At 44.4% G+C, this 10,450-nt stretch overlaps 1 long non-coding RNA gene across 1 annotated transcript; it reads left to right on the top strand.

Annotated features, from left to right (window-relative positions):
• Nucleotides 1-5,447: 5,447 nt before the first annotated feature.
• Nucleotides 5,448-6,454, top strand: LOC115542209 (uncharacterized). The gene is made up of 2 exons (XR_003976489.1): nucleotides 5,448-5,686; nucleotides 5,878-6,454. It is a non-coding gene; the product is annotated as an uncharacterized LOC115542209 (long non-coding RNA).
• The last annotated feature ends 3,996 nt before the right edge of the window (nucleotides 6,455-10,450 follow it).

Raw genomic sequence — 10,450 nt, 5'->3', positions numbered from 1 at the left:
GATCATACACATTCACTGACTGAGGATTATGTAAGGAAAATGTACATTTCTCGCTAGAAATTTCATTAGAAACGCGTTTAATGGTGTATCTGTCCTAAAATATTGCATTTCCCATTCAGATAATAAAGATTAATATAAGCTACGCCGTGTTCCGGAGCCGCGGGGGATTCTGGGAATTGGGGTTGTCAGTTGACAAATGGGGCTTTTGTTAACTTGTTTTGTTGTTAGGATTAAGTGGGGTTAATGGGTTCGGGATGTTGTGTGTTGTTCTATTAACATTGTTCGTGTGTTCATTGTTGTCGACACCGTCACCGAGAGTGACGTGACCATCGTTTCGTGCAGCTGTTCCGTGTTGAAGTCTCGTTCAATAAAAACCAACTCTCGTTGTCGAGCGTTCAATAAAAACCAACTCTCGTTGTCGAGCGTGCCCCCCCCTACAAACGTGTCTCCCCCCCCCCCCCCCCCCCTCAACAAACGTGTCCCCCCCCCCCCCCCCCCCCTTAACAAACGTGTCTCCCCCCCCCCCCTCCCCGGTCAACAACAGTCTACCTCCCCCCCCCCCCCCTAAACAATCGTGTCCACAATTTGCCGCGAAAGCCGTGAAACCCAAACCCCGAAACCCGCCTCCACAGCGGCACGCGTGGATACTGTAGGTATAACACGCTATTTTTTACGTTGAAATGCTACGTATCCAGTGTTCATGGAAACGTACACGTCAACGTTTTTTCTTGGCGACTGGGTTGCCTTAAAGGAGAAGCTGTCGCTTTCAATGTTCCATCTTACACCAAGCACTCTTTGCACTGGTAATTCATCATGGTTGAGATCGACATTTTTCACCTCTACAGCTCGTTCTTCAATGTCGATGGAATCCAATACCTCTCGGTTATTGGAAAGGAATTTGTGAAGGTGCTACCCTCCCTTGGCACACAGAGCTTGAGCTTCCTTTACTAACTCAATTGCCTAACTAACTGATTTCAGGCTTATGAGGCCATCATCAACATAGAAATGCTTCCTGATGAGGCTAGCTGCAGAGGGGCATTCTTTCTCATTTTGACTGGCGAGGTGTTTCATGCCATAGTTGGCGCAGCCAGGGGAAGACGATGCTCCAAACACAGGGTGTCCGCGGAGGTCTTAAAAAGTCTTAAATTCATTTTTCTAAATTTAAGGCCTTTAAAAGTCTCAAATATCATATGCTGGTCTTAAATAAATAACTCAGAGGTCTTAACTTTGTCGGGCAGGACTATTTTATTTTTTATTTTTCTCGCGGGACTTTTCGGGAAGGAGATGTAGAGAGGCTATTTTCCTCTGCCAGGAGCCACACAAACCCCAGCCATTTCTACGTTTTGCATCTCTGCCCCGGCGCCACCGCCGCAGACAGTCCGCCCTGCTAGCACTGACATGAGGGTATCATTTGGTGCGACACCCACACTGAAAGCGGAGGTGTTTTATTACTCTGTTTTCTGGGAATAATTGACACAAGCAGAAACCAAAAACCAGCCGTTTTTTTCGTTTTTTCGTTTTGTCCAAAAAAACGAAAATCAACATTTCAGTTTGTTTATTCGTTTTTTGGTTCTTCTTACCAAAACGAGTTTACCACTCAATGGGCCCTATCTTGCATCCGGCGCAAGTGACTTAAGGCCGATATATGCTCTGTTTTAGACGTAACGCGTAAGCACGTAAGATACATAACCCCCCCTTGCGCGGTAAAATATCCCCCCTTACGTGCTTCAGTGCGTCGGCCCAAATTCCTGACTATGCGACTAAAACACTACGGCCCTACGCAGCTCGCAAAGACTGTGATTGGCCAGCTAACCACATCCTTTCAGGAGTCTCACATTTCCGGTTTTACAGCATAATAGCGCCATTTTTAAAAGGCCGTGACAGAAGCGAATGAAGAATTTTGAAGAAGGAGAAGAAGAAAACACAAGAACGAATTATGATAATTATAAACAGTACCGCGGGAAGTAGGGGTGTTGGGGGTGCTGCCGCACCCCCTGTCTGAGGCCCTGTCTTATCACAGAAAACGATTATTTCTAAAAACTCCGGCCAAAGTGGAGATTTCTGAAAACGCCGGTTATGTGTTGTGTCAACGGGGAGAAACGGGATTTTAGGTTATGAAGCGTCACATTATGCACCAGGAAATGCTTAACGTCATGTGGCCGCCCGCTGTACCGTATTGGTCCGAATATAAACACAAACCCGACCTATGTTTGGAAAAAAGATTTGAAGACCAGATTTTGTTTTTATAAATAAATTGTATTCATTGAAATAATATACGAAAATTAAAAGGCATAGAATAAAACACTGCATTGCCACTAAACAGTAGTGCAAATAGGCCGCACTGATGTGTACACAAAAGACTATTCCTGACACTCCTCTGCCCCGCTGTGTTCGCTCTGGCTGTGGTCGCTCCGCACTGTTTCGGCCCGTGGCAAAGCGGGTCATCGTCGCTGCTGTCCAAGGCATTTTGAGACGCAGCATTTATTTAATGCTGATATGACCTAGTGCTGAAAAAAAGTTATATGAAAAAGTGTGAGGGGAGCGGTGGCGCGCTAAACTTGTTCTGTGAGCAGCTGGATGTGAACCATGGTGTAAACACAACGATCGATTTTCGACTGTGCGCGCATGCACTGGTGTAATTGAGCTGCGCTGCTATATATCTTTTTTATCAATGTAGCGAGTTGCGAGTTTAGTCCAGGCTGAGGTTTTTTTTCCAGCACCCCCTGCTGAGAATACCTTTTACGCGGCTATGATTATAAACAAGCCAGCGATTTCCACTTCCACGCCCACAGATTCGTTCGTTGCTCCCCCTACTGTTCTGGCGGAGAATCCCCTTGCAACACGCGCAGTCCTTAAGGAACCTTACGGGAACCGTAAATCAAAACTTGTCTAAAACAAGTCCCTTGTGTAAATTACGTGCTTACGTCTCTGCGTCTAAAACGACCCTAAATAGGCCTTTAGTCACTGGCGCATGTGTCGTTGCTAGTTTACAACTGGCGCAGAGCGCTCTTTTGCCACCTGCGCCACTCGCCGGTAAATTAGGGAATGATCTTGCGCCCCAAGGGGCGGTTCGGCGGAAGGAGGAGGCGTGTTCTGGCGCAAACGGTATTTTGCCGTCTCTGAATACCATTGCGCTACTGAACAGGAAATACCTGGTTTAAAGTCAGTGGCGCGTTGTTCAGATGCTATTTTAAGGGCGCAAGCATACATGCGCATGCGATGCCTACGGATTGCTTGTGCACCTCGCGCATACACTTTGCTTCTCTCATCTACCTAGCCGCACATTCTTGGTAAATTATTTGGGAAAGAACAGCTGATGCAGCGGTAATAAGTTGTAGGCTACTTTTTAATCAATGCATCTGCAAACACCGTACAGCAAACACATATTTTCTTGACACAGACATCGTGTAGGCCTACATGCCCCTAACTTTTAGGATTGATGAGTAGGCCTATTTGATCGTGAAAAACATTGTTTTACCGCGAGTGAGTGTTAAAAAGAATTAATGAATGCGGGCGCGCGTGTGTGCTCTGTTTAAACACACGCAAACTAAACACTCTCATCATCATCTCATCTTCGTCCGCTTATCGGGGGTCGGGTCGCGGGGGGAGCAGCTCAAGCAGGGGGCCCCAGACTTCCCTTTCCCGGGCCACATTGACCAGCTCTGACGGGGGGATCCCGAGGCGTTCCCAAGCCAGTGTTGAGATATAATCTCTCCACCTAGTCCTGGGTCTTCCCCGAGGTCTCCTCCCCACTGGACGTGCCTGAAACACCTCCCAAGGAAGGCGCCCAGTGGGCATCGTTACCAGATGCCCGAACCACCTCAGCTGACTCCTTTCTAAGTAAAGGAGCAGCGGCTCTAATCCGAGTTCCTCACGGATGGCTGAGCTTCTCACCCTATCCCTAAGGGAGACGCCAGCCACCCTTCTGAGAAAACTCATCTCGGCCGCTTGTACCCGCGTTCTCGTCCTTTCGGTCATCACCCAACCCTCATGACCATAGGTGAGGATAGGAACGAAGATAGACCGGTGGATCGAGAGCTTTGCCTTGCGGCTCAGCTCTCTTTTCGTAACAACGGTGCGGTAAAGCGAACGCAATACCGCCCCCGCTGCTCCGATTCTCCGGCCAATCTCACGCTCCATAGTTCCCTCACTTGCGAACAAGAACCCGAGGTACTTGAACTCCTTCACTTGGGCAAACTAAACACGTAACGCATAATACAATCAATGGCAATGTCTATTACCGCGGGGACACATGCATATTAGGATAGCATACAATACTGATAAGAAACAATGTTTATAATGTAGTGCGTATATCATTAAATAGAACCACAGTTACCGCATATCATATGTTATAGCCTATCATACGTTTTCTTTGCCGAAATTTATTTGAGGACTCAGTATTTCTGAAGTTGTGGAAGAAAACCCCTTATTCCATGTGTGAATTAGGCCACATTATTTGGCAATAAACTAAGCCATTTGCAAATTCATGTGCATCTGTCTCATCGGAGACTGCAGACGCGCTGTCAAAATATCAACTCGTCCGATTCAAATGCGCTCATGGCTCTTAAAGGGGATGGGAGCTGGCACTCTCATTGGTTTGTTGCACGTTACGCCCAAACCACACCGAGAAGCCCCTGACTGCAGCCCGCAGACGGAGCCCACATGGAGGGGGCGGGCACTCAGTCCACATGGAGGGGGCTGGCACTACGCCCACATGGAGGGGGCGGGCCCTCAGTCCACATGGAGGGGGCTGGCACTCCGCCCACATGGAGGGGGCGAGCACTCAGTCCACATGGAGGGGGCGGCCACTCAGTTCACATTGAGGACTGGTCAAACAGCATTTCTGATCCCGTTTCTGACCTGAAATTAGCTGAAATGTACCTGAAATGTACCTGAAATTACCTGAAATTAGAGTGTGCCCGCCCGAGCGAGTGATGCCTAAAACATGCAAGTAAGTGAGACTGTCAAAATGCTTAATATATTTAGTAATATTCATGCAATTGTGTATTATGTCTTGTTAACTACTTAATCGTCAAATCCCGCCGGCGAGAAAGTTTTCGTTACACCAAGCATGTTCCCCCCAACATGCTAGGTCAATTTTCAGCATCAAAAGGTTGAGTGATATAGTCATGTCATACACCGTTTGAAAGCTTAGAATCTCAGGAATGTCAACCAATGTCAACCATTCGGTGGAATAAATATGTTTAATGAATATAGATCAGATATATCCTAGTGTCTTTGGTCAAAATAGCCCCCCTCACCCTCCCCCACCCTTGGTGCATTCTTACTTTATCGTCGTTGTGGATATCCTTAGCAATGAGTTGATACTTCATGTTGGGTCTTGAAATGTTCATAAGAGTCCACAGAAATCGAATATCAATATTATTTTTATTCTAATTACATTGTGTATATGCACAAGCCATCTTATACAAAGCAGCCGAAAAATAGGAAACCGAAACGCTGCAATGTTTTTTTGTAGAAAACTGCTTTTATGTTTATACTGGTTTTCTTTGACTTTTAGAGACACCATCAATATACAAGTTATAGCCTACTCCATGGCTGATGTATTGCACTACTAGGGCCTACTTTTATTATTCCATTGTATTAGCCTACTCAACATTACAGACAACAATCTGTTTTATTTCCAGACAAAACTGAAGACCAGGAACTGGAACCTGGGAACCTGGTATGTAATATGTGTGTAATGCTGGAGGTTGTATGTATAGCCAGATGAAATAGTCTGATGACTAGTTGAATAGTGTTTTTTATCACTGAAAACTCATCAGTAGTAGTAGCCTTTGTTTGCATACCATTTTGTGGTTTTGGGAGAGTAGGGTGTCAAGTACAGACACAAATAATTTTTCTTTCTTCTTCAAGGAAGATGATGTTGTCCTGAAGGACACAATTCAGGCAGCAGCATGGTGCCAGTTACAGTCTTTCAAGGACAGCGTTTCTCTCCCAGAGGTCATTGGGATGGAAGGTTGGGATCAACACAGAGCAAATCCCATGACGGCGGGGATGAGGAAGAACCGTGGAAACCATTCCAATTCTCATTCAGATTACATACTGACTATGAACTGTTCTGTGTGGAGATGATGGACAGGAGAAACCTGAAGGTGTTTGCCTCTTTTGAGTCAAACACCTCTCCCCCTCCCCATCCCCCTCCCCGTGACGCCTGCGCCACACGACTCCAATGTAGTCTGATGATGCAGCATAATGGCGGCGCTTGGCAGCTATGGCGGCGATGACGGCGATGTCGGGCGACAGAGCGTGAAGCGAGAGTGGCGTCCACCTCACTGAGGAAGGCATCAGTGTGTTCCCCCCCCCCCCCCCGTTGAGACTTTGTTTGTTCTACTCTTTATTGATTTATCTTTTATGTTAATAGTTTACAATCTATTTTTTGTAGTTGTTTATTTTTTAATTGTTTTGTATAATAAAAAGACTGTTGTTAGTGCTCCTGTGATTTGTGTAACTTAATGTGCTTCACACATGTAGCTTTTCATTATGTCTATTGAGGTACATGTTTTGCCCTTAGATGTGGTCACTTCGTTATTCCTCACATTACATCTGTTAAGGTCATACCTTTGGGTCCCAGTCTTCATAGTTCCCCAAATCTTATTTTGGCTCTTACTGGGCCTGTAACTCTCACAGACAGACGGGTACAGGAGTTCGCACACGTTGCATTGTTTACAGGCAAGGGTGGATTACCGCACGGGCACACCGGGCACATGCCCAGGGGCCCTAAGCCAGAGCTTCTGTGTGAAGTCTCTGTTAGTAACTTTTAATGTTGCATTGTCGAAGCAATCAGTAGACAAATACAAAAATTCAAGCGAAAACAGCAATAGTAGACCTATTAATACTGAGTAAAAAAAAAAAAAGATCACTAGGGGGCACTATTTCAGTTAGTGAATTTGAGACTGGTCACGAACAAGGCACTGTGGTTTAAACATGGAGCAACGGCGAACGGTTGTAACGTGAACTCTTAAGTGGAACCTAAATAGGTCCATGAGTGGAACAGCTAAGCGAAAAAAAAATAAACAAGAGAAAATGTATTTGCAAGTCGTTTAGGCTATTCTTAACTTTATAATAGTTCCATGGTACGCAGCAAGAAAGATACCCAGTCACAATACTCCCGTACCATATGTTTGTATAGTTTAATTAACAGCATGGGCTCCCGCTAGCTTAACATAGTATTACCGTTTACTCTTGCATTAACAAGAGCAGCGGAAATCTGCTCAATCGTCTCGATGTGGACTGAGTGCCCGCCCCCTCCATGTGGACTGAGTGCCCGCCCCTCCATGTGGGCGGAGTGCCGGCCCCCTCAATGTGGACTGAGTGCCCGCCCCCTCCATGTGGGCTCCGTCTGCGGGCTGCAGTCAGGGGTACTTGACCACACCTACGGGTAATTAGGCTGCTTCAGACCATCCCTTTTGACGCTTGCGCCGCGGCGCAAGCGTCATTTATCCGCCTGTAAAATAGCGATAGCGCCGTGGAACCGCCCACAAAGCTACTTGCGCTTTGCGCTTTCCCACTTGCGTTTCAGACCGTTAAAATAGGGCCCAATATCTGGTTTCCGCCGGTGGGCGGGTCCTCTTGTTGGCTAGCGTGCTTCATTGCCCTGTGCTCTTCATAATAAAAGTTCTTCCGTTTGATAATGTCGACAAAAATATTACTGTATTATAGACACTAGCAGACACAGAGGACCACACCACCCACAGTCAAGACTGACACGGCTTCAAATAACAATAATAGTATTCATAATCATTTGAAAATGAGAACTTATGAAGTTATGATGACTTCAGTGCAGTTGATGTTTAGCCACAGTTAATACATGCAGAGCAGACCTGCGATCGCTGGCTGCTGATTTCCTCACAGCCTGAGAGCTATGAGGAATACAAGTGATCACAACACATTACTGACTGAAAATTGCGCATTTGTTGACCTTTATCCATTTAAAGTAAACAAATATTTTTTTCTTGTTGAAAGATATTTTATATTGTTTTCATATTATTATTTACTTATGGTGTTTACAGAATGCGAGTGCGTGTTATATTGAAAGCGAGGCTGAGTGTGCCTATGAATATAGGCTACAGTGAGTTTTTTACGGTGCTGTACAAGCAAATCATATTGTCTACTCTGTACAGTGACAGGGAGTGTAAAGTAACCTACTTCATTCAATATTGAATAGGCTACTGTAGCCTACACTATGTACAAATGGTTTTGCTCATGGCAGTTGTGACAGTCATTTTAACGTGTCAGCAGGCAATCTTCAATCATTCCAGGATGCATTAGCCTATGCGTTGTCCTATAGCCTACTTGGAACATGTTTTGGAATGGATCTATAGTAGCGTATAGAAATTTGCTCATAACAGGCCAGCTGGAATACAAAGCAAACTCTTTGTATTCCAGCTGTTTTTTTTGTGATGTTTTATGATGTTTCAATGTTGCGTTGGTAATGTGTTAGACAGCTTAGATGTTATGTTTTGTTAACCTGATTCCTATCCCACTCTGTTTAAGTAAAAGTGTGCTACTGCTGCAAAATCTCTTTGCTTTTGTTTTTTTCTTTTCTTTAATGTGTTTGGAAATGACTTTTAATGATGTTAACTAGATCTCATAACTGGCCTAAACACATAGAAATTTGTATATACCCTATACCGTTTGACTATAAGACCTCTATAAGAATCTCTATTCATGTAGTCAGTCAATGATCAAACTAGTAGCATGAATATGAATTACAGTCCAAGCGGGTTAGGCAAGGCAAGGCAATTTTATTTTTATAGCCCGTTTTTACAAACAGTTTGTCTCAAAGGGCTTTACATAGCATGAGCATCATAACAACATCCTCTTCCCTTAAGCCCTCACATCGACTGAGTAAAAACTCCCAGGAAAATCAAGGGGAAAAATTGCAGTTGGTTCAGACTGGGGGTGGAGCTGTGGAGAATATATGGAAACACAGAGAGACCGCGAGACGCCAAGGCCAAACTACAAGGTGCGAAAGGTGAGGGGGGGGGTCTGCCTCTCTGACCCATGGGGAGAGCTGGCTCCACAGTAAAGGAGCCCAGTAACTGAATGCTCTACTTCCCAGTCTGTTTTTAGAGATAATGGGAGTCACTAACAGACCTGCATTCTGGGAGCCAATAAAAATCTTGGATAAGTCATAATAAAGGTAATGATTCATTATTGTGCATTTAAAGATGTATATTATTACATTGCAGCATTATTTGGGGATGACAATACAAGACTTCCATGAATGTGCATTTGAAGGAGTTTGCTTTGTATTCCAGCTGGCAAATATCTATAGGCTACTATAGATCCATTTCAAAACACGTTCCATAGGCTATAGGACAAAGCATTATACATCCTTGAATGAGTGAAGCTTGCCTGCTGACATGTTAAAATGACTGCCACAACTGCCATGAGCAAAGAGCAAAACCATCTGTACATAGTGTAGGCTACAGTAGCCTATTCAATATTAAATGAAGTAGGTTACTGTACACTCTTTGTCACTGTACATAGTAGTCAATATGATTTGCTTGTTCAGCACCTTAAAAAACTCACTGTAGCCTATATTCATAGGCACACCCAGCCTCGCTTTCAATATAACACAAACTCGCATTCTGTAATCACTGTCAGTAAATAATAATATGAAAACAATATAAAATATCTTCCAGCAAGAAAAAAATATCTGTTTACTGTAAATGGATAAAGGTCAACAGATGCGCAATGCAGGGCTCTCCATTTTTGAACTGAGTTCAGAGTGAGATTTTGTCCGGGGGGGGGGGGGGGGGGGGGGGGGGGATATATTAATATGTAACTGCATACAAATTTGTTCACAAACATGGTGACTAATGTATGATAGTAGGCATTATTGGCCCTTAACACTAATATTCAGAAACAACACTGCCTCAAAAGGATATTGGCCTAAGCAACACCAGTAGAGGCATACTTTCCCTGAACTTTTAAACGTTGCAAACGTGCAAAACATATATTATATTTACGCGGCATTCAGTCCAATGCTTAAAAATATATCTGTGGCATTCAGTAGGCCAATGCTGTGGTAAAGTGTGCAAAGTATGAGTATGAATATTTGATGCAGTATGAGTAAGTGTTCCCTTCTGTTACATAGATAGAACTTTATCAATCCCCTGCAGGAGAAATGTGTTAATGTTTGTCCCTATAAAACAATAATGGTAAAAAAATATAATACAAAACATGACGGTAACTCTAAAGTCAAACCGTCCAATCTGAAGGCTTTACTTAACCACTCCCCCTACTCACTTCCACCAATGCAAAGCGAACAGAACTGAGTAGGGGAGGGCGTAGCCCAACTAGTTTGTGACAGACCCAGAGGAACGCAACGCAAATTAAATGTGAACATGTATTGAGGCTTTATTAAAATCCCGGACGATTTTGAAATTTCACCCGGACGCATTTGATTCCTACCCTTCCA

Source organism: Gadus morhua, chromosome 4 (assembly GCF_902167405.1).
Source record: "Gadus morhua chromosome 4, gadMor3.0, whole genome shotgun sequence".
In the NCBI taxonomy this organism is placed as follows: domain Eukaryota; kingdom Metazoa; phylum Chordata; class Actinopteri; order Gadiformes; family Gadidae; genus Gadus; species Gadus morhua.
The sequence above is the reverse complement of the archived record's forward strand: the minus strand, read 5'-3'. Positions and strand labels throughout refer to the sequence as shown.